Below are 19,580 nucleotides of genomic sequence, written 5' to 3' on the forward strand. Positions count from 1 at the left end.
TGTAGTGGATGCTCACACACACACACACACACACACACTCCCAAACAAACACATACACGCGTCTCTGGTGTTAGTTTGACTTATGAAATCCTAACTGTGGCTCAACAGTGCAATATTGTCTGAAAATGTCGAGGCTTAGATAGAAGCCCCGCTGGGACGAAATGTACTGTCAGCACACACTCGCTAAATCTGATCACAGAGACATATAGCTTTCATTTATCACTTTCTATGCCGAGACAAATTGTTTTCCCAAAATCCTCGCTGTGCAGCACGGGGCCAGAGAGTAGGAGCAAAAGGGAGAGAAATTTACAAAGACAGAAAAAAAAAGGATCGGAGAAACACAGAAACGAAAATAAGAGCGAAAACATGAAAGATTGGGGGTGGACCGCATGAAATCATGACATAAAATGTATTCTTTGTTTCCGTGGATAGCAACCCTGGTAGAATTTTCATTTTTAAAAGCCCACTTGTAGAATCCGACTAATTACAGGTGGATCGTGGTTCAAAGACAATTAAAAATAACACAACGCAAAATTCCTCATTAGACTTCTGCTAACTTCTCATTAGGATGTAAATTTGGCCCTGGGGAAGCAAAGCAAATCTAATCCAGGTCCCTTAAACTTCATCTTCGCAAAATGGGGTTTATACACTTGCAATTAACATTCTCCGTCATATGAAAGCGGTTGAAAAAATTCAGAAGAAAATAGAAGTGAAGGATCAAGCTAGACTGGAGTCTGCCCTTGGTTATTTGTTCTGTTCTGCTTTCCAAACATCAGTGACTTGGCTTTAATACATTATAATCTGTCTCTCTATACTCATAAACTCGTGCTTTCCGGAGCAATTTCCTGCTCAGATTATGTTCTCGGTCCACATCGCGGCCGCCGTTGTCTGTGGAGACGGATTGAGCTTCGTTCGGATGAGGTGTCACTGTAAGGTGTAATGATCGTTTTTCGCCGGCGAAACAGCGTGGGGTTCGCGCAGGAATCTGGGAGGATCTGACAATGGGGACCGAAAATAAGCACGCAGGTTTGCAAAATGCCGGGTGCAAGAGACTCCATTAGGCACCTGAAATGGGAACACACGCAGATGCACCGTATGCCGGCCGCAGACACGTCCTCCTCGCCTGCTTTAATTACAGTTGCCTACATTTTTTTTGACTGTTTTTCACGCTAATTAGACAGAAGTGGTCTGTCGCGAGATAAACGCTCCCATGTGGCGCCCTCATTTTGACTTTTATGGCGGCGTCGCACCCACGCATGCATGCTTTCTGTCCAAACTTGGTGCCTTTCTGTAGAGGTGCGAACACAGATATTCTCACTGACAGACATTCGCACACCAACCGGGGGATGGTCTGGATGGCAATTAGGGATATTTGTAAAAAGGAAAAAAAAATTCTATCAGCAAACCCTTGTTGTTGCTGTTGAGAAAGGTCTTTAACTGTGTTTACAGGCTGTCGCAGCAGCGATGGAGGGGAGGGAGGGTGCAACCGCCAACCTCTAACCTGTACACTCTCCCACACTGGCCAATGGACCGCACCCTACTCTGAGCCCTGTTTATGATGGGAGGTGAGAGCAGTGTGTGTGTGTGCGTGCGTGTGTGAGTGAGTGCGTGTGTTTTGTGTGCAGCCTTCACCCCGTCCCGGCAAATTGCAAGTGACTCCCAGCTTGTGAAAGTCTGCGGCATGGCAAGCGGGACACTGGGATCCCAGAAATGGTCCAGGCCCCAAGATTTATTTGCCCACAAATTGATCCAAGATGGCGACACAGATTCTTGACTAACAATGCAGATGTGGGCCACTGTTGTTCATTCTGAGAGACCGTATTAGTTTAAGGCACAGGGAGATGATGAGGGATATTAACTCTAGGTTCGCTTTCAGAGAGGTCTTGACCTTTCCCCACCTCCATCTCCCTCCCCTGTATTCACTGCTCTCCCCTCTGCTGACCTCTCCCTCTGCCAGTTTCACTTCACTTGACCTCTGACCCGCTGGCTCCACCCAGCCAAGGGTAGGGTCCCTTGTGTCAAACACCGTCTGTGAAAACACAAGAGTTCAGATAAGCCGGGTAGAGACCCGGGCAAAACCGAACAGACGGCATTCAGACACGGCAAACTGTAGACCCCGGCAGGCGTACTCTAATGTGGACGACACAACAGAGATAAGGCAAGTGAAGTATCAACACAGAAGCAAAACACATTCAATGTTGAGAAAACATTGAACTGTGATAAGAGGAATAAAGTACCACACATTATGACTGCGTTTATTTCCGAGGCGCAGATAACAAGATGCTGTTGGCTAGAAGATAAGCTGGTGCAAGGAGTCGGGCAAACATATAGCCACGAGCCTGTATACATGAACATTTGCACAAAGGACCGCGGAAGGCGAGATACACTCAGCGACACAAAGGCTGATCAGCACTTCCACTTTACTGTTTTCCTCGCAGCTTCATTTGAGGAGCTACAGCAGGACGGAGAAAAATCCTATTTTTATTACGTTTCTTCTGTGACGATAGTTTTAAAACCGGATTTTCTTCAGACTAAACACAGCTAATCATTCCAAGCCATGAGGTTCTGTTGTCATTCAAACATAAGCTACATAGTTTACCCACATGACCTCATTAAAGAATATAATATAAATAAGACATCATCCAGATCAAAACAAAGATGCTCCTATTTGTTGGTGATATACCAGTATCAAGATTAAATATAACATATTTGTTTCAAAATATGGAAAGAATGATAGTAATCGCAAGCTTTGGTCTTCATGCCCTCATGTGTGTCTTAATAATATTCATTCCTTCTTTTATTCATTATCTTTACCTCTTATCCTCCACTCAGGATTTTAAGGGGGTTGTAGCCTACAATGTAGTCATTGGCCAAGAGGTGGCCTTCGCCCCGGGCCAGTCAGCGGTCGATCATTGGGCCACATTTCGAGAAATGCAACGATTAAAGATAGAGTGACATATAAATATTCAGTCTTTTAGTCACGTCATACAGAAACATAAAACTATTAACTCATTATATAGAGACATACAACCATTCACTCTTTCATTCACAGGTCATTTAGAGACATACAACATTCACTCACTCATTCCCGCTCATAGCGATGCATAAAACCAGTCAGTGTCATTCAAGCGTCATGTAGACATACAACCATTCACTCACCCTATGATGTACATGATATATATGATAGAACAATGTTGTTGACAGTGGTCGGGCATAGATTTTAGATTGAATATGTAGGTGTTTCACAACAGTGGTTCAGGTTTATTTGTGAGTTAGCGTCTGGAAAAAAAAAAGGGGGGGAGTTGCGGTCTTGACAAACAGTATTTGCTAGAGATACTTCTGATTCGTTGGACAGAGATGCTGCGTTGAAACCAGCAATTATCAAATGACTTCATCCGTGGTTGCCGGTGAAACTGCGAGCCAAGTGTGAAGGAGTTCTTTCAAGGTGTTTGTGTTAATGTCACAGAACGACGCGCCACCGCAATAAAAAGATGCCCGTGGCCTCAGCTGTCACAAGCCAGGAGAATGAGAACGAGTGGAGACAGAACGCGGCGAAAACAAACGAACATGAAAAGTAATGATTATTCTGCTGACTAAAGTCCAACCACAAGATCTAATAAGAGCCCTTTCCAAGGTTCACTTGTAACCGCACAACCTTCCTCAGCAGAAGGAATTTGTCCGGCTGTCACATTTCCATTTCCGAGTTTCTGACCAACGGTCTAAAAATCCGATTATATTCAATAACCGAAGAAGCTAATTCAGAGGGAATCTGGATAAAGAGCTCATCCATCATTACCATCACCGAGGCGCCAATGATCAGGACCCTTAACCTCAGATCGGACTGCGGTCATACTGGGCCATGGTTACGCTTCCTGCTGTAGCAGTGGAAGTGTGCGGTTGTGAGCGGGGGCGTTCCCACTCGTGGCCAACCCCTGAATAAAGAAAAAGTGGGAAACAATGTTTGCGGTGAGGTAATGCTGCTTCGCTCAGGATCTGCAATCGTTTACCACTTAAATTTGATACTGGACAAACATGATATTGGTATTAATGAATTCCTTTCTTTAATCTATTTATTCCTTTTTCCAACTGTGCTCTGTCAAAGTGTCTTATTCTTCTTTTATTCGTCTTTTCTTTTGCCACAGCGAATCATCTGCTTCCATCTAACAATGTTCTCTGTATCTTCTCACGCCAACTAACTTCATGTCCCCTCTCACTCCATCCATAAATCTCCTTTTCTGGCTTCCTCCAGGCCTCCTCCATAGCGGTTCCCACCCCAGCATGTCCAAACCATCTCAGCCTGGCTTTATCTCCAAGGCATCCGGCATGTGCTGTCTCTTTGACGGACTCATTCCTGATCCTATCCACCCTCCTTACTTCCAAACAGAACCTGTGATGTGTCACAGTTTGATGTCAAACCTTTCTTATTCTGTCATGTTATATCACATATACTATCCGATTAAACAAATCATTAGGGGTATCAATTATTCCGTCATTCATAATCTATACCACCTATCCTGCACTCAAGCTTGCAGGGGTGCTGAGGCCTACCTCTGCAGGCCAGAGGCTGGGTTCTCCCTAGACAAATTGCCAGTCGACGAAAGGACCACATCAGTGACGGGCAGTCAGCAGAGGCAGGAGAGGCCGTGCCTCTCTTGCCAATCTTGGAAAGATAAAAATGTCCAATGAAAAAAAGAATTTAGTGGTTATATTTTTCAGCGATTTGCACTACAGAAGTAGTTTTCATTTAATTTCACCAGTTTTAGATTGTATTGTATCAAAAATCGCTGTATTTTCACATTTATAGTTCAACTGTTGAGGGTCAACGTAGATTACACAATGATGGCTGATTGCAGGCATGCTCTGCACTGAGACTATTACTATCTCTGTATGTCGGTATAAAAATGTTTAAACACTTTTGCTATTTGAACTACATTTCCAATCTGTTTTTGTCAACTGTATGTGTGTTACTAGTTTCTGGTGCATAGTGATAATAAAACAGCTGCGAAAAGCCACAAAGTGAGACACACAGTTCTCCTGCCTCATGGTAGGGGGTGCTGGTGATTCCAGGGATTCTTCTTGGGACTCCCCAGCTGCAGAATACAGTGACAGCAAGCTAGAATTGGTGAATAATGGTGAATACGCTGCTCTGTAGTATTCATATGTTTGTAAATCTGACTCTGAATTAGCTTCGGGCAGGTTCTTTTTGTCCAGAAAATAAACATTAAAAAAACGGGGTTGTAGCGAGAGAAGCTACATCTTTTGAAATGAGCAAACAGATTGAGTTATATGTCACTTTTGAAGATTTACAACACCAACACTTTCTCTCGCTAACTCCATTGTCAGGCAAAAAGTGTCCGACGCACTCCTCGTGAATAAGGAGACTCCAACAGGTTTCTGTCACCGGGATGAAAAACCAAAGCCCAGACACTCGCAGTTCTCAAATAGAGAGCCTTTTAAATCCTCTGACAAGGAGCAGGAATGATAAGGGGGAGAGAGGAATGAGAGAAAGGGAGGCCTATACAGATAGAGAGCCAGAGAGAGAGAGAGAGAGAGAGAGAAGGAAAGGTGAAAAATGAAGAGGATAACGAACAAGTGCGACACTGAGAGGGAGCCTTAATGATGTCTATGTGATGAGACTAAAAAAAAAAAGAGTCAAAAATTGAAATGAGCGCTGGGGCCGCTGCGAGAAAGTAAGGAAGAAAAGAAAAAACACGAAAAAGAAAGAGAGAAAGAGTGAAATAAATAGAGCGGCAACAGGGTGAGACTGAGAGTTAAGTTCAAGCCAAAGTCAATTGAACGACTAATGTGAATCGATTTGTTGCCTCTGCTTTTGCTCTTTCGGGAGCAAGTGACATTTTAAAGGCATATTTTATTATTTGGGGGGCGGGGGGCTTGGAGGTGGATCGGTAGGGGGCCGTTTGCCTGGCAACTGAACACACTGACAGCCCACTGACAGCTGGACAGAATACACTGAAAAGAAGAAATACTGCAAATGGCCTATGTGCGCTCGGGGATCCATTGTGTGTCTGCTAGAGTGTGTGTATTTTTGTGTAACGTGTCAGAAAGCTGAGCAGCAACAAAGACGCGGGGTGGTTCCTTGACACAGGTCTGCATGTGTGTGTGCGTGTGTGTGTGTGTGTGTGTGTGTCTGTGTGTTTAGCATCAGTACACATATGACACGGCTGGTCGATATATCACATCACATCAAATAGGGTCTGATGGTGAGGGCGTATCAGGTACTTTGACATCAATAACACTGACATGTGTTTTATTCTATTCATTTACATCCAGATAACTCTCTCGGTAAATGTTTTGATTTTACTAGAAATTAACAAAAAAAATTGTTGAGTAATTTTTTTTTTTTTTTTTTCAAAAAAGACTTGCTGAAATTACAGAAGAATTAGAAATGATTGCTTTAAATAAATAAATAAACAAAAGAAATCTGGAAAAAAAAACAACTGAAAAATAATAAAATGATAACCCAATTATGACCCCAAAAATCAAAATGAAAAATAAATTAACTACATTTTTAATAGAAATCGCTAGAACTGCATTAGCATGCATAATAACTTGCAAAGACCTCATACAAAAACAGATTTTTATCAGGTTAGTGAGTACATAAACCCCTATATGTCCAGTCTTGTTTCTGTGTGTATATTCAAACATGCATGCACATGTGTGTTGATATGTGTGAGTGTGTGTGTGTGTGTCACAGTGAGCTTGTTCTGTGAGAATAATTCATGGCAGTGAGTGAGTGAGTGAAATATGGTGGTCTTCCATGGGCAGCCTGGAGCTCTGCCAGTCTGGATGGCCGGCATTAATAATTAAAAGCACTTTTACAGGGAGGATCTCTGCGGCGTCTGCGGTTGGCTGCTCTCTTCAAGGGCACATCCAGGTCAATCACACGGAGAGAAAGTTTGGAAACATGGCGTGTAAAAGAGGGAAAAAAAATATGAAAATACCCAAAGATAGCGCTGATACTTCCAAGAGGTCATCACTCAGAAAGCCTCTATAAAACATTTTATTTTTCTCCCGCTCCACATGGCTCGCTGGCCAACGATCTTCCCGCTAACGTACGTCATCCAAGATGTACGTTTGGTCCCTCCTTGCTCTCTGAGCCTTGTGAGCTGTTTGGGTTCAAAACGCTGAAAAAGTCAAAGAGGCTCCTCTGAAATTCACTTAGTCACAGGGGCGTGTATCCAAAAAAGAAAAGACTGGGCGCAAAAGGAATAAATGAACGTTGAGTTTGAGCAGACCTCATCTCTCGGCTCTCTCGGGGTTGGAATCCATTGATTTGAAATAATCTACTTTTCATGGCAAATGTAATCCCTCTGGAAAGTCCAAACAGTGTGCTGCGAGTTGATCAAAAAAAAAAAAAAGAAGAAAACTCAACAAAGCTGTTCACCAGCGTGGCGTAGGTCCAACTTCGAGGAATCATCTTTAAACCCGGTCGGGCGGCCGAGTGTCTGCACTGGGCCAATCCGGAGTTTATTGGAAACACTAATGACCAGCCGGGGAAATCAGCTTTTGCATATTAAACTGCACATGTTATCGCACATCGCAGGACACTGGTGCACCATTTATCCAGTAGGCAGCCGATCAAAAACGCCTCCCATTCAACTCACAAGCCGACAGCATTTCATTTTCAGGGTTGCTTCCAGCAAGAGCCTTGCAGCTTTTTAGAAGCAGCTCTCTGGTCTGTAATCAACAGTGCGGACCTTAAATGCTAACATCAAACGTATTTCACCCCAGTCCATCCCAACATCATATGACCTGCTACTGTTGCAACGATATGTTGCCTGTTCTTTCCTGGAAAAGACTCCCCAAAAAGCAATGCCGCCTCCTTGAATAGGATTCAAGATGTTTTCTGTGATGTCATGTCAAGGTGTTTGCGTAGTTGCTCAGTAAGGACATTATTTTAACACACACATTACCATAGTAAGTGACAGATGCAGTTGGATCCTATCATTTTTCCGAATTCAGATATCAACCGTCGTGAAACTTTCTTTTGAGAAGTTACCTCAGGGTTTTCTGTTTAACGGGAGATGAGGGGGCAGATTCTGAGTAAATAGCAGCACTTCTGAAATAGAATATTTTTTTTTCTCCCTCTTTCTTTTAAATTGGCATCCCAGGTGGAAGTGGATGTCCTTCGCTCTGAATCGTCACAGTTCACAGCAGCAGGTGGGTTAGAAGGAGCAAGCAGCAGTTTTCTATAAGCTTTTACCTTTTTTTGCATCTTTATATTGGATTTTGCCTCAGGTTTTTATTCCATTCATTCATACAGTCATTATCCATACTGCCTATCCTGCACTCAGGGTTACAGCGGTTCCTGGACTGTCACACCATGCATCCTCTCATTCACACGCCAAACAGATACATATAACCATTTACACTCTCATTCACATTATTTAGAGACAAACAACCTTTCATTCTCATTCACGCATCTGCGCAATCTGTGGTATGAACTCACTCCGTGTTTTTGGATGGTAGGGGGAAAGTGTTAAACCAAAGAAAAACCTACATAGACACGGGACCGCAGAGAAAGGCACCGTGTCGAAACCAAACCAGGGACATTTGGTGACACAACTCACTGCACCGCCATGCTCTCCAGATTGACTTTCTCCAAACCCAGGTTCATTTGCCCATCTCTAGGCACTCAGCAGGCTCATCATTGTGAGAGTTCAGTCCAGCTTGGCTTATTAATATGAACCCTCAACCTCTCGAGTGTCATTCCAAGTCACATTTATTCATCTTAAACTTGATATTGATCTTTGTCAGTTTGCAAACAAGCACACTATTTGTCTACATCGATTTTCCAACCTGCAAGACGTCCTGCCACGTTCCTCGGTGCGGACTAAAACCTGACGCTCTGTCCTGCTGATGTTGAGCTTTTTTTACACAATTATTAGCTGATCGTCAACCTGTATTTTTTTTTCTAAACTCACACTTCTGAATCTAATTGCTTCTGATGTCAGTTTATCTTACTCCTGATGCTAACGGCTGTTGCTCTCCAGAGGCTGAGAAACGCTGCTCAAAATGCAAGCCTTTAACCATACTGTGGGCTATACATAATGTTCAAGCGATTACTGGAGCACACTTTCTTGGCTGTAAAAAAAAAAAAAAAAAAAAGCGCGCTAAGAAGAAGCGCCCGGAGTCGGAGGCTTCGTCTGAAATCGACGATTTTAATTGCACAAATTCTCCTGGCTGGGGACACCATTCAGCAACAGCAGGCTCTCACGTGCGGTTGTGCATCGCGCCGGTGGAAGAGGTTTTCCGCTCACTTCCTGTTTCCCGGTTTCACTGTAAATCATGACATTTCCCCCCAAAGATCTTTTCCCATCCAATTTATTCAAAAATTTGATTTGAGGGGACAATCTATCCCGGAGCCTCGTTACTTCACAAATATCTTGAAGGCAATTAGCAGACGCGGTAACCTGAAGCCCCCGGGCAAAAGAGCGCCTTCGACGGGCTTTAAAACGAAAACCTGGAGACATCTTGCCTCCAGCAGCTCAACATGTTGAAATTCGGAAAGTTTAAGTGTTTGGATCTTCTGGAACTTTTGTTTTTCGTTTTTCGAGAGTTCTTTTCCAATCATGCGCAAGCTCAGACTTTTTCAAGACGTGAAAAAGGTGGAATACTTTGCCATGAACAGGCTCTACCTTTGAGAGCGAAATACAGAAATGTCTTGAGAAAAGCTTCCACCTGAGTCCTCACCCCATAATTCATACTCTTTAACTTGACTGGTTGCCATAGGTACAGACGATATTTGTGTCTGCCGGTACCTTAGCGCCAATTACAGAAAAAGAATCACTTTGCTGCAGATTCAATCATGAAAGACACCTTTTATCATTTAAATTGTATCTATTATTTCTTTTTTTATTAAAGTTTCAGTTGGGATATTATCCAAGAGGATGCTTGGGGCAAAAAAATAAATACTTGTAAAGTCGTAACATTGCCCAAATATGATGTTATGGGGATGTTATATTTCATTTATTCGTGGAGAAGGGTTATTGCGAGGAGAAGGGTTGAAAACTCCTGACCCGCAGTTAAACGTCCAACCCTTGCCTGAACCTCTGTCATTTCCTGATGTCTGGACATTGTATAACTTTTCAGAGCTACTCCAATGTTTATGTTTGCTAACTTAATTATGTTTGTTTTTTTTCCATGTATTAATTGCTATATTGTTGACCCACCCGAGGGATCTGCAGATGTACAGCAGCCTCTATACTAACTGGCGTGTTTGCATGGAGGCAGGTCTTGCTTGCCGGGGGCCGCTGCAATGAAAAACACTGATTTCCTAAAGGGCGTGTTTGTTTGAAGCAGTCCCAGAAGAGTTAGTTGAACTTTACCAAAACTTTTCATTAAGCGGCCCTCTAATGACGTGTGTGTGTGTGTGTGTGTGTGTCATGATTTTTTTTTTTTTTTTTTGTCAGGATAGATTTCAATTTTTCATTCATCAAAGAACTTTGAATGCAAAGCAGGGAATCCTCTGAAATGTGACATTTGAACGGACTACAGATCTGATCCTTCAGATTACTATCTTTCAACTCTTTCCAGGGAAATTAACTTTGTTGGTCAGAGGTGCTAGGCCATGTGAACTGAACTAGATATTCATAACTACTTAATTTATATACACATATGTATATAAATATGTATATATGAAGGACCCTGGTTCAATTCCCTCATGGGCACCTTTCTATGTGGAGTCTGCTGCTGCAATGTTATGTACAAATCTGCCCCCCTCCTCGCCCCCATTAAGGAGCAGCTCAATTCTTCTTTATTTAGATGTTTATATAATTAAATGTTGATACGAATGTTTTCCTCTAATTATGTAAGAATTTTAGATCACTCTTTTGGATTTCTTTTATTATCTATTTTATTATATAATTATTTTTTTTTTGCTTATTCAAAGGTAATACTTTTTCCTCATTCATTTGGCTTTTGTTATTCTAAGACCATCTTTGACATTTCTGATTAATTCCCGATGATTTCTTGTTCATTTTTTGGTATATACTTGTTTCTTTTCAGATAGTAGATTCTGCCAGTGTAAGGTCATTTTTGCTTAATTTTCAACCACCTCATAGCACAATTTGAACATCCTAAGACCCAACCTCTTGCATGGGTATACAGGACAGTATAAAAATAAAGCATCATTTATAATGAATTTTTTTGAGAAAAATAATGTCCACATACGCAGACACTCGGCCTGGATATCCATAGAACACATTAGTCGACAGGAATGAGATTTTTTTTTAATTTTTAGGGGGCTAACCCCTTCTAACATTTATACAAATTCATATCATATTAGTAAACTTCATAAAAAAGAAAAATGAATTCACCAATTAAATAGCTAGCTCCAAATAGCCCACATATTGATATATTGCTACAATCCTTCCCTGTAGGTACTTGCTAAGATGAATATGCATTTAAGGTGCTTTGCATGTCTGTGTTAATATACATGAGTAGAGGTTTGAAAAAAAATCACCAACCAAGCAGACAGTGATGTGAGGTCAATGGGCAAACTGGGATGCATTTTTTGCAACATCAACATCATCTACTCATTTGAAAAATTCGGCCTCTCAGCAAAAGGTACAGATGTTTGTCAAATGCGGCTTCCAGGAAGAGGGCGGTGGGGGAGAGAAAGAGAGGGAGAGCGAGAAAAAAAAACATGCCAACATGTCGGTGCTCTGAGGGGTGTGATAGAAATGCTGGAAATGAATCCCTGCACACAGACACACACACACACACACACACACACACACACACACACTCACATAAACACACATTCACATCCATTACCCCTCCCCCCACCCCATCTCGTGGGTGTCGGAGTGAGAAATTAAATTTTTCTGATGAGAAAGTTTTTCCAGCCCCCATTCCTCTCCTGCCTCTCTCTCCTCCCATCCGTTCTTTAATTTATTCGCTTATTTATGAACTATTAATTTATGCTCTGAGAGAGAAATTAACAGTTGTGCAGTCAAGTGTTTGGGCTGTTGCCGCGCTCACAATAGATGATCATCAGCTGGGGACTGGCATGAGTCACAAACAAACACACACACACAAATAACACACACACACACACACACACACACACACACACACACCAACCAGAAAAAAAACATGACACCGTACACTCAAGAAAAAGAGAAAAGCAAGACAGGTTTTGAATTTCAATAGACGCAAAAATAACTGTCCGTCAGCTCTGTGCAGATGAGTTTTCCCTTCCTCCGATTTCACCACCAGGCTGTGGGGGTGGTTGGGGGCGTGGGGGGGCACGTAGTCAATGCTGAGGAAATTAATTGAATAGGTTGTTCCTGATATACACATCTATCATATTCTGCTGACACCAAACGTTCAGTATCGCTTAAAGCAAGGACTGAGGGAGATGTGGAAAAATCTGAACATGGGGATTTTCAGAGGCCCCCATTTCCCGTATTGATTGATCTACATCACGTAGGTTATTACGCCAACATTAATATATATATGTATATGCGATAGAGTATGGAGACATAGACTGGGGGTATTTGTACTTGCACAATGTCAGATAGGAATGTGTTTGTTTATGTTTTTTGTAATATTATTAACTGCCTGCATGGGAAAACAAACCAGTTAAAGAAGAAAGCGGAATACTATTATCTCTATATTATATATTATCATAATATTTGCTATTTAAGGTTCAATAATAATCCAGACAATAATATAGAGATATTTGCCATTTTAATCTGATTTATTCATTCATTTTTATCATTACTTTTTATTATTCATTCATTTTTTCATTTATTTGTCTACTTTTTTGAGGCAGCACGGACGCTGGCTTCCGCCTCACAGCAAGACGCCTGGTCCAATTCCAACTTTGGGGCCTTTCTGTTTGGAGTTTGCATGTTTTCCTCGTTGCTTAATGACTTTCTTCAAGCTTTTTCCGGCATCCTCCCACAGTCCAAATGAAAGTGAACGGTTGCATATCTCTATATTTGGCACTGTTATCAACTCCCAGCGGGTGTAGTGTGAACCCCACCTCTCACACAGTGACAGCTGGTATAGACTGCAGCCCCCCCACCACCCTTAATGCAGGATAAGCGGTATAGGTATGGATGAATATTTAATGTGTTTAATATTTTTGAAAGAATGTCTTTAATTTTCAAGTGATTTTTTTTTGCTGATATTTTTGGTGTCATTTTTTTGCAAATTTCATGTTTATCCAATTTTTGTTTTTAGTGTAATTCTTTGTTAATATGTTGAAGATTTCTGGGTTATTTTGATTTTTTGCCGAATCATCCACGAGTTCATTGCATTTTCCGCATGGTGAGCTGATTTCACCCCGAAAAGAAAAAATGTAATCGTTAGCATTTTTACCAGATTTTTCCAATCCACAAAAGGAAATTCTCAAAGGGCGATTTTCCCAGTCAACATGTGGCTTAAGATATCAGGATGCCATTCTTTTGTCAATTTTCAGTTTATATTGATATACTGCCCAGCACTCGAGGGTTAGATTTTAAAAAAATGTGCTGACAACAAGTGGAAATGGGGAAATAACAGGATGTGAAGCTCTTAAATACGAGACATCAATCTTTGTTGATCGGAACATTGAGGATTCTCACAATCTTCTGAATTGTAGGGTTTCGCCTGAAGTGTTAGAAAGGCATATTGGGGAATCTTACAAGAGCTCTGAGGCTCCCGATAGATACGTTGGGTAAACATTACAGGGAGAGGTTTGAAAAAAAAAAAAGAGTAATAATTGGCCTGCAGGGAGCCAAATAGCACCACTAAGCAGTAATTACAGTATGGCATGACTCCATATACTGTGGAGTATTCTGATCTTGCACAGCTATGGCGCACTCCGATCTACACCCACGTGTTCCGCCTCCAGTTCCCACGCCACCACCGTCCCGGCACGCCACACGTTTACCCAAGCAGCCGCTCGGTAATTCAGCCAGTCATTCAATTTGACAAGGCAGTCCATCAAGCCGTTGGCGTGGGCGGGAATAAAAGCAATGTGTAGACATGTCGGCCGGCCCCGCGGGGGCAGCGGAACACGACATGACCTGCGACGCCTCATTAGGAGGTTAACTGGCATGCGTGGGCGACCAGTGGCTATGTTTATGTGCGTGGATGGGCGGCGCCACATGTGAGTGACAGCGATGTGGGCACTCTTTAAGGGCTCACGTGTCGTGTGAAACTGAACGTGTGGCGATGTGGCCAGCAATGGCTGCCTCCTAAAGGTCGTGTGAGGAGAAGGAGTGCGTGGGTGGACAGGCAGCGTGTTGAACACTCTGCTCTCATTTCACTTTGATAAGATGACCACCACTGGGAGCGCTAATGCGCCCAGGACTGGCCTTAAATAACCAAACACAGGCAGACAAAGTATTCACATCTTTTATTTCAGATTGCATTTCATATCCCTACATTCAAAAGCATAAAATCTACAAACCCGGAAATGTTCTAAAAGTCATTGAGCAAAGTCACCGAGCAATAAAATGGTTTTTCGTGACAGGGGATTTTTTGGGGGGATTTACATTTCTGCAGCAAGAGAATGCATAGTTTGCAGTTTACTGAAATAGTTAAAGGAGGAGAGCGTGTGTCTCTGAAAAGTTCAAATGTAAAATGTTGAGATTTAATCCGAAACACAAACAGCAGCTACGGCTGAAGGGCAAGTTCATTATCTGAAATGTATTGGTCTTGATATTTCCTGTCTTTTATCCAATTGCTGAAGCCACAGGTGGTCTGGTTCTTCTTTTGTTCGTACTGCTCTAAATCAAGCCAGTGAAACAAATTGGGTGATATTCTCTTCTCCTTCCACCGTGTCAAAGATCCCCCCTCAGCGCCGCAGTTAGCTGTGGTCTCACCGGGGTACATGGCTTTGCCAGCGTCTGATCCACAAATCACGCCAGTTTGTCGAGATGTCTTACTCCGTTATGTGATTAAAGGGGGCCGAAAACGCTGAATTCAGGATTACTGAAATGGACCCACCTGCTCGTATTGGCTGCCATTAATGGCAGAGATTATGGGGAAAATGAACTAATTGGTACTCACACGCATGCACAAGACAGATGGACCGGGCATGCTCATCATATCGCATCCGCATAAACACACACAAAAACATAAGCCCCCTTCAGCGTCCTAGATAGACTGGACCAGGCTGGACCTGTCCTCACATTGTTGATTGACAGCTTGGCTTAAATGACCTGCAGCGGAGCTTTGTGTATTAGTGTGTCTGTGAGTGTATGTGAGTGTGTGTGTGTGTGTGTGTGTGTGTGTGTGTAGCTCTGAAGGGGGGCAACCAGAGTCTGTTATTGATCCACAGGGCCTCTTCAGGCTACTAATCAAATGAGACGGATGCTGAGGGGATGCAAGAGGCACTTGAAAGTTTCTCGAGTTTCTTAGACACACAAACACACACACGCACACACATTTAGCCTGTCAGTCTGTTGTCCAGTTTGTGCCCATCTGTGTGTGTTTGTGTGCGTGTGTGCATGGACACGCACCCCATCAACTCCCCCCCCGTCTGTCTGCCTGGGCCATCCGTCAGCCCCAGTGACTGATGGGTTAACTCCACCAGGTCCAGCTTCACAGATGGACTGTGTGCTGCCGCCGAAGCCCAGAGGGAGAGGCTGTCTGTGGGCCCGGGCCTCTCAGAGAGGTTGGGCGTCTGGACAGAAGCCCTGGAGCTTTGGGGCTTGACAGAGAGAAGGATCAATGACAGACTCTAAGGACTGCAGGCCTGCATGTGTGTGTGAGAGGGTGTGTGTGCTGCTTGTGGATGTTGATGATGGATGGCAAGATGAGACCTGATGGAAGGCTAAGATTGAACATTTATGATTCTGGTACTAAATCTATTTTAAAAAAAGACAATATAGATGATTGAAACCTGAAAGTGACAGCGTGCACCAACAGGGGAAACAGTCCAAATCTGGCATGAGCTCAGATTCTTCTTCGCAAGTGGATTATGACAGCTGTTTGAAAGCTAAATGGACAGTGATATTTATATATCATTTATATTTACCCATCAACAGGGGCGGAGCTTCCGCGCTTTGCAACCAGTGTCACTTGGCTTCAGTTGTTTTTAACAGCATTGTTACTTTATGCTAGCTTGTGTTTTAGCACGCTACCATACTGAGCAAATACACTTAGCCTCAGTTATAGTTAGTATATATATATATATACATACACGCAGTGGGAGAACATGTATTTGATACACTGCTGATTTACATGGCATGTAGAGATCTGTAATTTTTATCATAGGTACTCTTCAACTGTGAGTGATCATCTCATCTAAAACAAAAATCCAGAAAATCACATTGTAAGACTTTAAGTAATTAATTTGCATTTTATTGCATGACATAAGTTGATACATCAGAAAAACAGAACTAAACCTTTGTTGGCAATTACAGTGATTACTGTATATATATATATGCATAGTAACCATTAACTCAGGGCATTGAGACGGAATGTAAGGAATGTGGCAGAGAAATGTGATACAAATTTCAAAGTTAGAGAAATGTTATTGTTTTCACCTGCATCCTCGCCGGATGCTTACACACAACACACACACACATATATATATATATACAATAATGACATATATTTGTGTGTATATATATACACACTTGGGTATGTCTATATATACTTATGAGAGGGCTAGTGTCTATCAGCATGAGTATCAGAATCCACAGCTTATTGGACTTGAGTGTCACTTTTCTCTGTTTAACTGATAAGTTTTTCATTTCAGCAGCTTTTAAAAATACAAGTTCTGGGCTCTGCACCCTGCTGCTCGTTCAACCGATCACCAACCAGCTTTTAGTCATAATCTGTTATTTGGTATTAGGATAGATTGTTATGAAGAGACCATCATGCGATTTAAAAATCAATGAAGAACAACCCAAAGGCTCCCCCTCAGTGTTGGTGGAGCTTAATGGCATCATGTCTTTGGAAAGAGGGCAATGAGGATAATAGAACACAAAACTAGTTGAAATACAACTGCAGAAAAGTCGAACTACCCCTGGATCAGATTTTAATTCGTGACTCAGCTGCACATCATCGTTTTTTTTTTTTTTTTTTTTTTTTCTCCGACCGCTTGGCTGAGAATACGCGAGAAAAGATTTGCGATAATCCTAAGAAAGAATGGCAAATTGCCACCATTTGGAAAAGACTACCCAGCGTGTTGAGATATGCCAGGGAGCAGAGCAACAATACAGCACAATCACTGTTCCCACATCTGTTGCCGGGGTTAATCAATGACTATACAGTGGCAGCGAATGGAGTGCTGATTCCATATGCCCGACAAAGAATAGACAATCATTGACTAATCAGAACTTGATAGAAGCCACATAGGGTGGAGAACAGCTGCTGTGCCCAGAAAGCCACACTGTAATCACATTATATATTATTGATCTGCTAAACTGAGGATTATGGGCTCTGATATCTCCACTGGGAGGAAGAACAGCCACCATTTTCAAGGTCACAATTGCAAATCGCACAGCCGGGAATGAACCAGCGAGATTATAGTTATCAATCCGTCGCTCATATCCAAGAAATAAAAAAAAAACAAAACAGCTGAATCTATTCCCGTCTATCCCTGTCCCGTCTTGAGGATGACTGTTCTCGGTTGCGGATTCAACACTGCGACAAACAAACGCACACTGTGACACTTGGAAGTGTGGCCTCAGGCATCAAAAATATAACCGCATACTGTCCACACTGCACCGCAGAGATATTGATGTCTTAATACAATAAAAAGCAAAATAAACATTATTATCCTGATCGTTATAATTATCTTCATCCCAGAGGCTCAAACTGAATAATTCATAGAGTGCTTAATTAAATTGGTAGTCTCGGCTGCGTGTGTGCATGTGTGTGTGTGCGTGTGTGTGTGTGTGTGTGTCCCGTTGTCTTTTGGACAGTAGCATTAAATGAGAGAGAATATTCAATCATTCTGGTGGGACTTAAAGAAAGAGATGCTGCTGTGACAGAGACAAAGTGAGACAGAGAGGAAATGGATTACACACTTGCTCTCCCTTCACTGCGGTGGGTCCCCGTCCAGGGAAAGGAAGACCGACAGCCGTTTAACATTTCACAGCAACAGGGTGTTTTTTTTTTTTTTTTTTTTGCCATCTTCGTATATTTAACAGCTGGCACAATGAGCAACCAGTCTCTGCATTCGACGGCACCGCTCACAAGGCCATTTCACACACAGGAGTGTGTAACAAAGCTGAATGCAATGTCTCTTAGCTGTCAATGGCAGAGTCAAGGCCATAGTAGTTCAACCGGTAGCGCAGTAGCAACTTTCCCGACTGTGGTTACTGTACGGAACGTGGGAATTAAAGTGACTCCCGATGCTACGGCACCTAAAAATGGAGGTGGAGCTGAAGTGCCGAAAGGACTCGAAACACAATTTAACAAGGTTTATATAGCAAATAATATGTATCACACGTCATACATCAAGATAATACAACCAATTTTGATTACTGTATCATTTCAATGTCTGCATTGGATTTCCTTTTTTCCCCTACATTCATTAATTCATCCAATTATCCTGCGCGTTTTTTTGGATGGTGGGATAAAAACCAGAGAACCCAGAGGAAACGGATGTATTACAGGGAAAAAATGGAGATCCCACACAGAAAGGCCCCCATTTAAAATCGAACCAGGGACCTTGTTGATGGCGGACAATCCCATTACCACATTGGTCGGCAAAGTTAGGGGTTGTTTTGCAAATTCTTTCCTGAGAACAATAGTAATAAAGCAATAGAAATTAGGGAGTGGTTTGTGCTTCTGCTTCACAGCAGCAAGATCCCTAGTTTCCTTCTGTGGACCAAAAACATGCAGTAGATTCATCTGAGACTTTGAAATTGCTTAGATGTGTGAATGAGAGAGTGAATGGTTTTATGTCTATATTTTTGGCCCTGTGATCAACTGGCAAACTGAACCCTCCTCTCGCCAAATGTCAGGAGGGATAGGCTCCAGTCCCCCATGTAGATCACTGATAAATGAATTGATGAATAGAAATCATCCAAAAATATACATGAAATTGCAAAAAAGAAACATAGTCAGGTGTTACCTCGAACCATCTTCGATGGTATAGAAACACCAACCAGGAGTTGTGTCCACGGCCAAGATACACTTTCAAAGAAGGTAAAGCAGCATCTCATTTAGGGGAAACACGCTTTTCATCCCTGTAGTTTCAACAGAAGCCTTCGTATCTCGATTAATGGAGTGAAATAAAAGAAATAGAAAAATACAAATCAGGGATTCAAACCTCAACTGGAGTTTGATCAATTACCGCAGCAGTGATTTCTTATCAAACTGTGTTTTTCCTTTGCGACTTCCTTTGATTTGCTTTTCAGGCTACCGGGTAAAACTAATTGATTCAATTGAACCTGTGATGTGGGTCTCTCAATTTCCAGCTTGGGAGAAGGAAAAAAAAAAAATCCCCCGAAGTTAAACCAACAGCTCTTTGCTTTTGCTGTCTGTCAAACTGTCTATTTATTCAAAATTACTATTCCGCTTTTGCATAAACGTATCTCGGTCTCTGTTGTCTTTGCGGACGGACATTTATTTCTCAGGGCGGGTGGCACAGTGGCGGA

At 42.3% G+C, this 19,580-nt stretch overlaps 1 long non-coding RNA gene across 1 annotated transcript in view; it reads left to right on the forward strand.

The window, feature by feature from the left end:
- Window positions 1-1,502: 1,502 nt before the first annotated feature.
- Window positions 1,503-19,580, forward strand: part of LOC147223734 (uncharacterized) — a 33,592-nt gene continuing 15,514 nt past the window's right edge. Inside the window, exons 1-2 of the long non-coding RNA XR_015107632.1 lie at window positions 1,503-1,565; window positions 8,133-8,181. This is a non-coding gene — a long non-coding RNA (uncharacterized LOC147223734). The remainder of the gene's footprint in view (window positions 1,566-8,132; window positions 8,182-19,580) is intronic.

This window comes from Fistularia commersonii, chromosome 19, assembly GCF_037954325.1.
Source record: "Fistularia commersonii isolate RoL2024-O1a breed Wild chromosome 19, RoL_Fcom_v1.0, whole genome shotgun sequence".
Classification (NCBI taxonomy): domain Eukaryota; kingdom Metazoa; phylum Chordata; class Actinopteri; order Syngnathiformes; family Fistulariidae; genus Fistularia; species Fistularia commersonii.